Raw genomic sequence first — 6,521 nt, forward strand, 5'->3', positions numbered from 1 at the left:
ATTGTATATTTTAATGATTATGTCCATATCTTGACCAGAAGTATTTTGACATCCCAGCGAGGGCCAGATTTTCAACTGGGTTTGGAACTCGGTGCCTTTGATTCTAAATCTTGTGGCCAGGTTTTTTACTGAGATGAACACCTAAAGAGCACTTGGTGAGCTGAGCTCTGTGTGCTGAGAAGGGGAAAGGAGGCCGCAGGAAAATCCATCTCCCTGCCCTTGGCAGCCTGGCAGGGGCTGATGGTGTGATTCCTCCCCAGGCTCCCACCAGCAGGACGAGGGGTAGGGATGTTCTGCAGTATGTGAGAGCCACACACAGTTTTGTCTTTCAGGATGGCTAAGTAATGACTGCATTACGTGGGTGGCATAAATTTGGAATGTTTTGAGGGAAGTATCTCTTTCTTCGTGTGCCACATTAGACAGGACTGTAGCATTATCTGATAAAGCAAATCTCAGCATCTCTTTGAACAAAATGCTTCTGTGACGGGCTCTTTGCAGATACATAAAGCTAGACTTGTGTTTCAAACCATGGAGAGGGGGCTGGACGCTGTTGTAGAGGTGCTACAGCACTGATTTCACAAGACTTCAGTCTTCCCTTCAGTGTGAGTCAGGATGTGATGTACCAACAGCATCCCTGTCTTCCTCCCCACTGAAAATGTTTCACCTTTTTATGACTTCATGGCAGGAAAGAATAATTTTTTACTGATTTTAACCGTGGCAGTGGTGCTCAGAGATTAAAAATGAAAGTTGTTTTGCCTTTCTAATCATCTTTTAACAACGCAGCAAGGCCTTTACTGAGTTGAACTGAAATTATTATCTTTTATCATATTATGATCACATAAGAGAGGAGAAAAATGTTCTTATTTAGTCAGTGGGCATTAGTGGTAGTATTGAATATATAATATTATGAAAAGACATTTATAACCTCTTAAATTTGCTCTTTCTATATCTGATCTGGCATTTGCTGCCTCTATGCTGGTGTCCATATGTGTGTTGTAGGGAAGGAGGAAGAGGGCTGACCAGCTAAATCCATCAGAAACAAATATCAAGCAACACCAATCTGCTTCAATGCTTTTCTTGGTGCCCAGAAACTCTCATTTTCATCAGGGTCTCTAAGTTCTGCTGCATTTTTTCAGAGCTCCATTTCCACCCTGCAAAAGGGGTGGAAGCAACTAGAAACATCATGGGGTTTGAGTTAAATTTTCTTTAAAGTTTCTATTTGTTCTGGTTTGGTTTGGTTTTGTTTTTTTCTTTATTTGGCTTTTTTTCTTTTTTTTTTTTTTTTTTTGTCCTGTTTGTTGGTTGTGATTTGATTTGTTTTTCCATAGGTTAAGTAAGGTGGGAGGAGTTTTTTTGCAGATATAGGCAAGTGTCCTTTGCAAACACAAAAGTAAGAGTGTTTTACAGCAGCAGGTAAGGGGATCTGTTGCTTGACACTGCAGAGGGTTATCCAGTATCACACGGGTCAAGGACTGTGTGTCCAACTTGTAAAGTTTCTCATCTGCTCTTTCTCACTGGAGGGGGAGGGAGCTAATGTTCATTGCCCCTTCTCCACTCTAGGATTTCTGCTGGAAATTTAAAAGATGCAACTTCTCTACTCCTGCAACAAAGCTCAATGCACTTGTTAAATCCTATCTCAGAGATGTCTTCTACAAAAAATAAATTAATTAAAAAAACCTGTTTTAAATGAAAGTCCTTTCCTAACAAATAACACTGGCTGCCTTTTCTTCACTGGTGTTTGGCTCTGATATTTTTCTACTCAAACTAATGTGTAAAACCCCAAAAATATCATATTTTTATCAGTTCTTTGGCTTGCTGTTCACTGATCTGCAGCTTTCTTCATAACACCTGAAGATCATTTAAAACCTTGATAATTTTCAGTAGGTGCAGGAAATGTCAGCTGTCAGCATCTGTTGCTCTGTTATGTATAAATACCTCATTTCTGGTCATACAAAACTCCTAACAGTTTTTTTTATGTGAGACACAGATGAAATCATGGAATCATGGAACCATTAAGGTTGAAAAAGACCTTTAAGGTCATGGAGTCCATGGCCCCAGGTGTCATCTCCACACATCTTTTAAAAACTCCAGGGATGGTGATTCCAACACTTCTCTAGGCAGCCTGCTCTATTTCAACCCTTTCCATGAAAAAGATTTCCCTAATATCTAAACTAAACCTCACCTGGAGCAATTTGAGGCTATTTGCTCTTGTCCTGTCACTTGTTACCTGGGAGGAGAAACTAATCCCACCTCCCCACAATCTTCTTTCATAGAGTTGTAGGGAGTTGTAAAGTTCCCCCCTGAGCCTCCTTTTCTCCAGGTAAAACAACTCCAGCTCCCTCAGTCAATCCTCGCTGAACTTGTGCTCTAGACCCAAGAAAAAAAAAGAAAAAAGGCAAATTATGTATTTTTCCACGATAATTGACATGTACTAAAAAGCACATAAAGTTCTTAATATCTCATGCGATTTCTTATTCCAAATCTACTGGTAGTCAGTGGGATGGAATTTAAAATAAACTCTTTTCTGATTTTGTAGGAATGTTTGCATGTTTCTGGTCTTGCGAGTTGCAGAGAATGTGTGAACTGGAATTCGAAGTCAGAATGGATTAATACAACTCAGGATACACCTTGACAGAGGCATTAATTCACTGCAGGTTCACTCCACATGGAATCTCTGCATTTTTATGACATGTACAGTTGGTTTTAATGCCATACTGGGTATCATGTATAACATCAAAGAGCTAAGTAAGTATAAAGGTATGTTGTATTTCTTCAGCTCATGTCAACAAAATCCTTTTCAACCTTGGATACTTCCCGCTTAAAATCTTTAGCTCGTATTGCATTTTTGTTTGGAGCATTTCTGTCCAAGAATAATACTTGTAACAGGAAAATGAAATGACTAGGCTATTTTTTGGGAGGATTTTTTTTTTTTTTATAATTTTAAATTATTTAACTCTTAGATGTCCTTGGAAAGCAGACAAAAGTCTACCAAATAAAGCTAAGTTCTTGGAGTATCATCAGCTTGCTTTCCACGCTGTCATGAAATTGTTTTCTTAAATTGGGCTGCTTCCCAAATGAAATTTTCCTCTACTGAGATAACGTCCCACAGCAGATTTTCTAAAGTCTTCAGAGATTATTCCTGGGCCAGGATTTCAGGCTCTGCTGAGCACACTGAGAGAAGTTTTTGCAGACAGGACCAAGCCTGGTGCGACTTGGAAGTTGTGTAGATGTTTTCACGTGGTACGTGAACCCCGGGGTTATAAGTCCTCCTGAGAAGGAGGGTTTGCTCTCTTTGAGCTTAGTGGCCTCTTCTGAGCAGTTTGTAACATGGGTAGAATCATATAATCACAGACTGGTTTGGGTTGGAAGGGATCTTAAAGATCACCTCGATCCAATTCCCCTGCCTATGGCAGGGGCACCTTCCACTAGACCAGGTTGCTCCAAGCCCCATCCAACCTGACCTTGACAGATTGAATGTCTGAGTCCTTTAGGAAGGTTGCCTGAGTAAAGAAATTTGGATGGGGGAGCTCTACTGAGCTGATGTTTGCTGGGCTGAGATGTACATTTATGAGAGAGGTGTGGACAGGCCTGAGTCAAACTGGTGTGTTCTCTGCTTCCTCTGGAGGTGACCCCAAAAGTTCTCTGACAGAGGAACAATCAGGCTGCCCTCCCCAAAAGAAGACAAAGGGAATGATTGTCCAACATTTGCCCATACTGATGAGTAGTTAACATTAGCTGGCAAAATATGACAGGAGCTGGAAGAGATTTCGTTTGACCAAACAGTTTAAAATAGTGGTTGCAATCGAAACCAGCTGCTGCAGATATTGGCCTTTGCATCAACGTAGTTATAAGAATCTACACTTTCTATACTGTTGCTTTTCTAGCAAGGCAAATGACTTTCATGCATTTATTTTTGTGCAGTGCATCTGAAAAGTGCCCATCTCTGAGGTGGACAGATGCCAACCGGGACATCGTGTATCGTGTAACATATTTCAGCTCGAGGCTCAGAAATGTCACAGGATCCGCAGAATCCTTGAAGAACAGAGAGGACCTCAGCTTCTGATGTGTCACTCAAAGGAGAGGTTGTATATGACACATAGGTTGCTTTATACCACTATATAATTTGGTGTGCTTATGCACAGAAGTGCATGTGGGATCGATGGCATATGGTATATTAAGGAAGAATAACACCAGATTTTTTAAAAAATGTATTCATCCATTAAATGGTGTAAATTAAAGTAAGCTGTCAAAATGACAGCACAATAATGCCATCTTTGCAATAGCACATACTGCAGCACAGTTAAATCATATCACTTTTGTGGAAGAATTACAGATGAGATCCAAGAAAAATTGCTTTTGAAATGCAATTCTTTGTTAGTTAAGAATCATCATTGCTAGCCAGGATCCCCTATAAACACATAAAGTACAGAGTAACCGTAATAAATCATGATAATTTATATCACAGCTAATTCTGGGGAAGTAGCATCAGGGGTTATACTTCAGATACACTTCATATTATTCAAACTGTAATTATTTTCATTAAAATATAAAATTGCTTACAGCCAAGTTACTTGAAACACACAGCATTGCACATTTAACCATGTACACAACAGGGCCACAAGAGTTCAAAATAAGTAAAGTCAAGTGTTAAATAACAGCACTCATACTTTTTAATTGCATATCTTTGCAGACACAATCAATGCACTTTTAATATTCCTTTTTAGTGAAACGTTGGACTAGGTTTTTCAATCATCATCCTGTTGATTAAAAGTCAATGTCAAAATAAACTTGAGAAAACACTGTGAGCTGCTTGTAAGCACTGCCTCTCTAATGGTTTGTGCATGTCAAGAGGGCAAATTTTATTCTAGGAGGAGAAAAAGAAATGCTTCAAGTTTGTGAAAAGGCGAGGGGTGGAAGGCTGAAGAGTTTGAATGTTTTCAAGTGTAACAATTTACAATACCGCTCTCTTTCTTGTACCTTTCTCTAACAGTCTGCATGGGTTTTACAAACAGTAATTAATTACAGCCTCCAACACCTCTGTGAAGTAAATACAGGCAGTGTGAGGTGCTCTTCATCTGTCCATGGAGCAGAACAACACTATGAACCCCTCGGAGATACAGGGGCTGCAGGAGAGCTTCCCTCTTGGACAGCCTGTGATGGGACGTAGAATCTGTGCCTGATAGTTCAATACTGGGTTTGGTTTAATGTTGGTTATCTGATTTCTCTGCTGATATGATCACCAGAGCAGCAGAGGTGCCAACCTGAGAGCAGTGCATTAGTGAGTAGGGCCTGCTCTACCCACACGCTGTGCAGATGATGGTGGGGGTTTGTCTGTCTTATTTTTAATTATTTTATAATAGGTGAATGAAACCACTTAGTGCTGCTGGAGCTGTGCTAATTTTCTCTCTTTTTGCAATTTAAACCTTTAGTCCTTGAAACGAACCCACAGAAACTCTCTGGCTCTTTGTGTTATTTCTAGTAGTGGTGAGATGGGACAGGGGTGTGATAAGGCAGGACAGAAATCTTCGTGACCATGTGGAAAGAGGAAAGATAAACTTTACCAGCATGCACATTGTTCTTTTTCTCAAATCACTCTTTGCTGAAGCTTCAATGAACTGCACTAACCTAAATGTGCAAATCTGATCAGGGTCCAGGGTCTTAACACACTGACAGAGTCTATTTTAGGGCTCTTAATACCTTAAATATATCTATTAAATCGAGAGTCAGATAATGAGTGATGAAATGCAGCCTAAACCCTGTTTGTTTGTTTGTTTTCTCCTGCAGGATCATCCCCTGTTCACTGTAAGGGTTGGGTTTGGCAGCAGGGATGAATCATAGCTGGCAGCTAACAAGGTCCTCACCTGTTTGTTGCAAAAGTTAGGTAACTATGGTGGATGATACACTAAGTTCCAGAAAAGGAAAGGGGAAGTGATTTTTCAGTTGTGCAAATGGTCCTTGAAGTCAATGTGAACATATAGAATTTGACTCTAGCCTCTACTAGCAATAATTTCACTAGGGAAAAAAAAAAACTCCTGTGACACATCTCTCGATGCAGGTCTTGTCCACTGCTGGAGATACCACCAAGATATTGGAAATCTGTGGCACAGCTGAATCTTTTCTGTCTGTAACAAAACTCTGTGTTCAGACTGGATGAAGGGCCCAGGAAGGTTGACTGAGAACTCTTCTGTCGAAGGCATTTTTCCAGATGGCTTTTCCAGCAACTGTTTCCCATGGTAGTTCCAGGTGAGTTTTGAGTGCCTTTTGAACCTGAGCCCACTTCCTACATTTTGTGGTGCTTTTGGCATCTTTGACATATTGAACTCTAATTTTCGTTTAGACTAAAACATCTCCATCTTTTTTAAGTCAGGCAGCAGTGAGTCCTTCGTGTGCTGAAATAATCCTTATTTCTCCTGAAGTGGAACAGTCCAAGTTATTTCTGTGATGCCATTAATGGAGGAACTGCTTGTCTCAGTCTTTATTTTGCGTTCTCACAAACTGGTGAGCACTAGTAGTGTTGGATG

The 6,521-nt window shown here is 40.2% G+C and overlaps 1 long non-coding RNA gene across 1 annotated transcript; it reads left to right on the top strand.

The window, feature by feature from the left end:
• Nucleotides 1-3,932: 3,932 nt before the first annotated feature.
• On the top strand, nt 3,933-6,214 carry LOC116789134. Its single transcript, XR_004357907.1, has 3 exons — nt 3,933-4,082; nt 5,785-5,853; nt 6,056-6,214. It is a non-coding gene; the product is annotated as an uncharacterized LOC116789134 (long non-coding RNA).
• Nucleotides 6,215-6,521: the final 307 nt, after the last annotated feature.

The sequence above is a fragment of the Chiroxiphia lanceolata genome, chromosome 7 (genome assembly GCF_009829145.1).
Source record: "Chiroxiphia lanceolata isolate bChiLan1 chromosome 7, bChiLan1.pri, whole genome shotgun sequence".
Taxonomy (NCBI): Eukaryota; Metazoa; Chordata; class Aves; order Passeriformes; family Pipridae; genus Chiroxiphia; species Chiroxiphia lanceolata.